Raw genomic sequence first — 8,848 nt, forward strand, 5'->3', positions numbered from 1 at the left:
TGATAAAGAGTTTGAGTCACGTACACATGGCTTCCACACATACACAGCCAACTGATCTCAAGAGTACCCCGGAGCCTCTGTTCCTATTGCCTCTAACTCTAGCTTCCGATTTCTACAGTGTTACCATTTTACAATTGGCCACTGTTTTTCTCTTATAGTATCCCCTGGTAATGTCCTTTTGGGTCATCTCTGTCTCTCCCTCACTTAGTCTGGAGTTAATTGATTAGCCATTCACCACTACCTAAGTGTGTGTGAGACTTTGGGTCTGACTTGATGTCCAACACTGGAAAAAAAAAAAAAAAAAGGTAGATCCTAGGGGATGGAGAGATGGCTCAGTGGTTAAGAGCACTGGCTGCTCTTCCAGAGGTCCTGAGTTCAATTCCCAGCAACCACATGCTGGCTCACAACCATCTGTAATGAGATCTGATGCCCTCTTCTGGTCTGTCTTAAAGACAGCAACAGTGTACTTATATATAATAAATAAATCTTTTTTAAAATAAAAGGTATTTTCATGTGTGTGTGTTGACACATAAATGCATTGCCTACTGAGGCTAGATGGATTCCCCTGGGACTTCAGTTGCAGTTGTAAACTGCCTGACATGGGTGCTGGATACCCCACTTAGGATCCTCTGCACAAACCATAAGTACTCTCAGCCACTGAGCCATCTCTCCAGACTCCTTGCATATGTGTTATATATTTACTATGATGATTCTGGCTTAGGTACACAGTCAATAAAACAGACATGGTCTCTGCCTTTGTTGGGCAAATTAGCCAAAAGGGGCTATGATAAATTAAAAGACAGACTGTACATTGAGCATAGTAGTAACTCCTGTAACCTCAGTAGATGAGAATTGGAGACAGAAGGATTAGAAGTTCAAAACTATCCTTGAATACATACTAAGTTTGAGTCTAGCTTAAGCTCCATGTGACCCTTGTCTTTAAAAAACAAAACAAACAAACAAACAAAAAAAAAAACCCACAGCCTAACATGGTGGCATGAGCCTTTAATCCCAACACTAGGGAGTCTGAGGCAGGTGGATCATGATAAATTATTTCTCCATCCAGGAAAAGAGCTAACTTCAAGCCAGATTAGAGTATGTTAAATGTAGGTTTATTTGGAAGCAGCTCTCTGGAAAGTTCACTGGCCACAAGGATTGAGACCAAGGAAGTCACCATGGGGGGGGGGGGGAGAAGAGAAAGAGGAGAAAAGAGAGAAAAACAAGAGAAGAAAATGGATTATATAGGGAGGAGTCTCTGGCGAAGGACAATTTAGCCTCTGCGCTGTAAATTTCAGGATTGGAGGCAGGGTATGCCAGGTGGGGACTGAGGAATGCTGGGAGAACCTGGAAGGCAGGTCTGCTTTGATCTGTAAAATATGCAACTCAGTCCCTTGTCCCTGGGGCCAAAAGCAAACAGATCTCTGTGTTGGAGGCCAGCCTGGTCTACAGAGCAAATTCCAAGACAGCCAAGGCTGTACTGGACCAAAAAAGGAAGAAAGGAAAGAAAAAAAATGATCCCACAAGGAAAGAGGGCAGACCCAGCATGGGGAATGGGGGGAGGGATAGACAGAGATGGTAGAATGATAAAATGAAGAACTTTCTGAGATTCCAACGTCAAGAAGGAGTTAGCCTCGTGATTTAGCCAAAAGCATTCTAGGCAGAGAGAAAGGGGAAAGCCCTGGGATGAGAGAGGGTTTATAAGATTAGGAAAGAGATAAAAGAGCCATCCACCTGGACCTTGATGGAAAAGAGGAGAGAGAGGATGCCTACAGAGCCGGCAGAGACCATGTGCAGCACCTCGGACCCTGTATGGATCAATGTTGTTCTTGTTGTTTGATTTGAAACAGGGGTTTCTCTATGTAGCCCTGGAACTCGCTCTGTAGACCAGACTGGCCTCAAACTCAGAGATCCACCTGCCTCTGCCTCCTGAGTGCTGGGCTTAAAGGCCTGTGCCACCACTACCAGGTTCCGTATGGGTTTTTATCATAGTGGAACATACAGGACAATGGGAAAGAAGTCACAGACAGGTTTTAAGCAAGGAGCCACATGACTGAGTTTGTCTTCTTAAAGACTTGAGGGGCTGCATGGAGGAAGGGGCTGCAAATGACTCAGGAGGAAGAGCCGATTCAGACTCCTAGGTTCAATTCCCAGCACGAAAATGGTGTCAAAACATCAGTAACCCCAGTTCCAGGGGATTCAAGGGACATACAAGTAGTGCACAGACATGCATACTGATGTGTTTATAAAGAGATAATGAGAGGGGGGGGATAAGTTCTACGGAGGTGTGGTGAAATGTGGGGTAAGGGGAATGCCTCTGGCAAACCATTTTGACATCCCTTTCCCCAGAGGGACCAGCCACATGACCGTATAGTACAGGATAGAGTTTATTCAGGGTACAGGGAGGGGAGTCAAGACGGTAGTAGGGGCAGAGAAAGGCAAAGAGAAATAGAGACCAGCCATGAGCACGTGGAGAGAGGGGGTAGGGAAACGAGGAGAGAAGGGACAAAGCAGGAAGAGGGTAATACAAGAGAGAACACCACTGTCAGGCAAACCTGGCTGCTGCCAGGTAACTGTGGGGCGGAGCTTAGACAGAATGCTAACACATACAAGCACAACATTCATACGTATAAAGTAAGCCTGAAATACCATTTGTTAAGATTTATCAGACACAGAGGCGGGATTGGTACTTGTTTAAAGCTGTTCTTGTCTACATACTTAGCTCCAGGTCAGTGGGGGACCACATGTGAGACCAAGTTTTAAAAACCTGTACAGCCTTAGGGATGCCCTAGGTGCCAGTCTACAGCACTGCATAAACTGGGCACAATGGTGCCTGCCTATAATCTCAGGAAACAGAGGTAAGAGAATTTGAAATTCAAGGTGATTCTCCTCCACACAGTGATGTTGAGGCTGGCTTGGTTTCCGTAAGACTGTGTCCTTGCAGGATACCTGATCACACTGTGAACCTCGAGATTGTGCTAATCACTGAAAAAAAAAAGCTGTTTGTGGTGTGGCTCAGCCTTAACACACAGCTTTAATCCCTCTGGCTAGAATGCACAGTTGGTGCACAGTTTTAATTCCAAACAATGAAGGGTAAAGTTAGTTTGTAGAAGGAAGCTACCAAGGTTGAAAGTGATGTCCAGTTGGGTGGCAGATGAAGTGGCCAAAGTTATCAAAAGAATCAGATTTGACAGAATAGGATCTGCTCAACTCACAGGAGAAGAGAGGAGAAAGGAAAGCTACATAAGAGGCAGTACAGAGAGGGAAAGGGGGGAGACAGGTTTTCTGGGGCAGTTGTACAGAGACAGGCTGCAGAGAGAGAACCAGACAGACACATGGGAAGACAGAACAAACCAGAGCATGAGAAGGAGCCAGAAGATTCCAACAGATTGACAGAGATAGTTTAAGGTCAAGCAGCAATTCAGGAGAAGCCCAGAGAAGCCAGATTGAATTCATTAGCATGGAGAGGAGTTTGAGCCACAACAGCTGAACTGAGCCAGCCAGGCAGAGATAATCAGCAAGAACTAGAGAAGGGGGCTGGAGAGATGGCTCAGCGGTTAAGAGCACTGACTGCTCTTCCAGAGATCCTGAGTTTAATTCCCAGCAACCACATGGTGGCTCACAACCATCTGTAATGGGATCTGATGTCCTCTTCTGGTGTGTCTGAAGACAGCTACAGTGTATCCATACATTAAATAAATAAACAAATCTTTAGAAGAAGAAGAAGAACCAGAGAAGGGGTGAGCTTTTTCAGCAGTGAGAGAACAGTCCAGGCTCAGATGACTTTATCCTGGGGGCTAGAATCCTAAATTAGTAGACAGAAGCAGTAAACCAGCCAGCAAACAATTACATCAGAATTGATTGCCCCAGGCTGGAGTAAAAGCTTAGCTATCCCTTTAGGAGTCTCCTGCAGTTATCTAGGTTAGAGGTAGTGGATTAAAGGTCACAGTGGGGAAGAGTGAAGGACTCCAGACGTGTGCGTGGTGCTAGAGTGAGCAGGATGTACAGTGGATTTCATTTGAGAGGTGGTAAGGGAAGGGCAGATGTATATAATGACCAACATGCCCAGCCATGTGTGTTGTAGGACTTGTGACAAAAAAGTGACCTTCAGTGCCCAAACCGAAAGGGATTGTTTTGACATGTTAAGTTCTAGATTCACATGGGGAGACTTCATCTCCTTACTAAGTTCTTTTAGATCTTAGTTATTTTATATGGATATGAGGGTTTTGTTTGCATTACAAGTGTGCCTGGTCCCCAAGGAGGCCATCAAAGGATGTCGGATCCCCTAGTAGTATAGTTACAATAATCTGTGAGCCTCCACATGGGTATTGGGAATTGAACCCATATCTTCTGTTAGAGTAACTCACTCTTAACTGCTGAGCCACCTCTCCAGCTTCTCTAGCTTGTGGGCTCTTTGTATCTCTGGGAAATGGGAAATGAATACAGAAGGGGTTTGTTTTGCTTTCTGTAGTACCCCGAACTAAACCCAAGGTCTTCTGCACTGGAGTCATACTTTCAATCTTGTTAGTACATCTCTAGCCAAGAAAATAGGTGTGTGTGTGGGGGGGGGGGGTGTCTGGGTGTGTCTATCTGTTTGTCTGTCTGGGTGTGTCTGTGTGTCTGTCTGTGTGCCTGTATATGTGTGTGTGTGTGTATCTGGGTGTTCCTGGGTATGTATGTGTCTGGAAGTGTGTGCCTGTATATGTGTGTGTCTGGGTGTGTGTGTCTGGGTGCATTTGTGTGTTGAGACAGGGTCTCTTATCTGCTAGGCAAGCTTTCTACCACTAACATACATCCTTAGTCTTTGTTTTCAATGTGTATGACTTTTTATTTATTTTTTTTTTCCTGCAGGTATTCATGTCTATACACCACGTTTGCCTGGTGCCCTTGGAGGCCAGAAGAGGTGTTGGCTCTCCTGAACTTACAGGCATTTGTGAGCCACTGTGTAGCTGCTACGAGTCAAACCCAGGCCCTTGGCAAGATCAACAAACGCTTTGACTTACGGAGCATCTCTCTAGTCCCTAAAAGATAGATGTTGGAGGGGATTATTGTTCTGCACGTGGAATTATTCTGAGCTTAACTAGAGATGACCTTGGGAATCACAGAAGAAGAAAGGCCCTTACTGAGGCAAAGGAAATTCAAACAGTTAGAAGTCTAGCTTTGGAGGAGACCCCCACAGAGGAGCCTTGAGAGGTGGTGCAGAGAGGGAAGTTGGTTTTAGAGTCCAGGGAACCTTAGACCCTGCCTCAGAACAACATAGCACAAGTTAGATCAGAGTCCAGGAGAAAAGCACGAGACTCCAGTCAACGGGGTTAACAGCTCCTTGGACGCTCGTTGAGCTGAGGTAGGAGCTGATGTATCCCGGGCTAACCTGTGTTTGCTGAAAGTCTAGGCTGTCAAACTTGGCCTTTACCCATCATGTCTTTCTTTGTGTTTTGTTTTTGCCCTGAGACAGGATCTTGATATGTTCTGGCTGGCCTAAATCTTGCTCTGGAGACTAGGCTGGTTTCTAACTCACAGAGATCTGCCTGTCTCGCCTCCTCCTCCTCCTGTATGCTTGTATGCTGAGACTCAAGGTGTTCCCCACATTTAGATTCTCTGTGCTTTTAGCAGTGTTGACTGGGTGTACCTTTGAGGAAATGGGGGGGGGTAGTTTCTATCAGTTTTTTTTTTTTTAAAGCAATACTAGTCAGTCAGAGGTGACACATACCTTTCATCCCAGCACTTGAGAGGCAGAGAGAAGTAAGAGGATCTCTGTATGTCAACCTGGTCTACAGAGCAAATTCCAGAACAGCCAGGGCCACTCAGGAGAACCCCGGCTCAGAGAAAAACTCGAAGTAAATTCCTGTTTGTTGAGCACAGCACTGGGGAAGCTGAGGCTGATGAGTTCTAAGACCAGTGTGGGGCCACACAGGGAGATCCTGTCCCAGAGGAAAAACCAAAAAGGATTAAGTAGGGTCTGTGTTGAAAACTTGTAAACTCCAGCCACCACAGAGGCTGAAGTAGAATTAACTGCCTCCTCCACCAGGGGGCACACTACCACCCAGCTTAATGCCAGCACCCTAGAAAAGCTGATGCAGGTAGCTGTTTGGGAGTTCTAGGCTTTGGCAACAGACTGAGTTCAAGCCACTTTGAGCAACTTAATGAGGTCCTGTCTCAAAATAAAAGATTAAACAGACATCCACTAATCAGGAGCTGGAGGCACTTGGATCCCTGTAAATTGGAGGCTAGCCTTGGCTACACAGCAAGTTCCTGGTATCAGAACAGACATTCTGACTGTAGAGGGGCTCAGCCACAACTAATATCCTGTCTACCACCATCCTTAATCTGTTAACTTCAAAACCCTCCCTCTAAAGTGGATAAAAGTATGAGATTCTCGATGTTCTGTCTGTTGCTTTTAGATCTCTTACCCCCACTCCCCACCCCCACCCCAGGCTCTGCAGTCCAGGGTCCTGGACATTACTAAAGGAGATTTTTGCCTAAATTCCATCTCAATGAATCTGTCTACCAAACCTTAGGAGAATCTTAATTACTTAAAGCCCCAAGCCATTCAGGACTACTTCCCAATTTCCAAGCCAGCCAAAACTCTAAACTACATTAGGAGGAAGCCCCTTGGTGTCCAGACAGACTCAGCGTCCAACACCTGTGGGCCTCACAATCCAGCACCACAATCTTTGTGGAAACTCAGGGGTCCGGCACGGTGCTGGAGCTGAAGCCATCATCCGGGACACCCTCAAATGGTCATGGAAGAAGCAGTGGCAGAACAAGAACAACCATCTCCTCAAAAACTGGGTGACGCATGGATCTACACTGCAGACACAGTAAACCTGGCCCTCCCGGAAAAAATCCCTTCAAGAATTCACAGCCCTGAGCATTTAGTGCCCCTGGCTGGAGCTTCAGCGAGAGATCCGTGAAATTGCTCAGAGGATGAACAAAAGCCCCCTAGACCCTCAGGATGAAAGAAGAGAACAACTGCGAGCTGTCCTGCCCTGCGGGATCCCCAACCTCCATGCTGACTTAAATTTAAAAAACTTTGTGTGTGGGCTGGAGAGATGGCTCAGTGGTTAAGAGCACTGACTCCTTTTCCAAAGGTCCTGAGTTCAATTCCCACCAACTACATAGTGGCTCACAACTATCTATAATGGGATCTGAAGACAGGTACAGTGTACTCATAAGTATAAGTAAATCTTTAGAAAAGAAAAGCCCTGCACCATCCTCAGACACACACACACACACACACACACACACACACACACACACACTTCTGTAGCTGTAAATTCTCAGGATTTCTCTATGTGGCCCTGGATGGTCTGGAACTCAGTCTGTAGACCAGGCTAGCCCAAACTCAGACATCCACCCACCTCTGTTATCACTGCTTATCCAATAACAACTTTTTAAAATGTTTTTTCAATTAAAATAAATTTGAGCTGGGCTTCCTGGCAAACACTCTAATCCTAGCCCCCAGGCGACAGAGACAAGATCGTTCTATTTAGCACTGGCTGGTCTGGAACACTGAGATTAAAGACGTGTGCCATCGTGCCTGGTTTAGCAATAAAACTTTATTTAAATTAATTTAAGTCAACTGTGGTGGCACACCCTTTATCTCAGCAGTTGAGAGGTTCGGGTGAGTTATGTAAATAGAACTATGTAGCTGTGTATAGTGAGACTCTGTCTCAGAGCAATACTTTTAAGAAGAAGACATGAAAATAGAAGAGAGTTTTATTGGAAAGAAGAAAAGATCCAGTGGAAGGAGGGATAAGAGAGGGTAATGCACATGGTGTGTGTGTGTGTATCAATAAAATATGTATCTGTATTAAATTGTTATAGAATTAATTAAAATATATTTTTAAAAGTCATAGTCCTATGTATCAGACAGAGTTTTAGAACCTGAAAGTATAGCCAAGAATATGAGCAAGACTCTGACCTCAAGAAGTTTCTCTTTCAGGAGTCAAGGAGACGGATGGTATTTTAAAAAACAAACAGGGACTGGAAAGGTGGTTCAGCGGTTAAGAGCACTGACTGCTCTTCAGAGGACCAGGGTTCAGTTCCCAGCACCTACCTGGCATTCACAGCTGTCTGTAACTCCAGTTCCAGGAGATCTGACACCCTCACACAGACATACATGCAGGGTGAACAAAATGCACATAAAATTAAAAAAAAGAAAGACATCACTTAAAGAATAAAGTAAAAAACCGGATGAGAGACGTTGGGTCCCAGAATTGTCAGAAAGGACTGCCTAGATGGGTAGCAGCTAACTGGAGGGGAGGATATGGATATTGGATGTGCAGATGAAGGAATGAAAAGGTCCTGGGACTGGAAGAACTATTAGGAATCATAATAACAGTGTAGGCAGCCTACACTAGAAGTTTTGCTTGGGGGGTTTTCTGTGAGTCACCTGCATGCCTAGTGCGGACAAGGCCACAAGGTGGTATTGGATCATTTGGAAATGAAGCTACAGGTTGTTTTAAACCACCATGTGCTTGCTAGGAATCATAGCCCAGGTCTTCTGGAAGAGCAAGCAGCCAGTGCCCTTAACTGCTAAGCCATCTCTCCAACCTTAATCCATAGTTTAAAAGATCACTCTGGGATAGAGCTGGAGAGAGAGCTCAGAAGTTAGGAGCACTGGCTGTTCTTCCAGAGGACCTGGGTAGCTCACAACCTCCTATGAATATAGCTCCAGGGATCTGAGGTGCTCTTCTTACCTCTGGGCACCAGGCACACATGTAATGAACAGAAATATGTGCAGACACTCAAATGCATGTAAAATAAATTGAACACAATAGCCATCCTGAGGCTGGAGGTGTTTGCTGTGTAAACCCAATAATCTGAGTTCAGACTCCGGACCCCATGT

Source organism: Micromys minutus (assembly GCF_963924665.1).
Source record: "Micromys minutus genome assembly, chromosome: 9".
Classification (NCBI taxonomy): domain Eukaryota; kingdom Metazoa; phylum Chordata; class Mammalia; order Rodentia; family Muridae; genus Micromys; species Micromys minutus.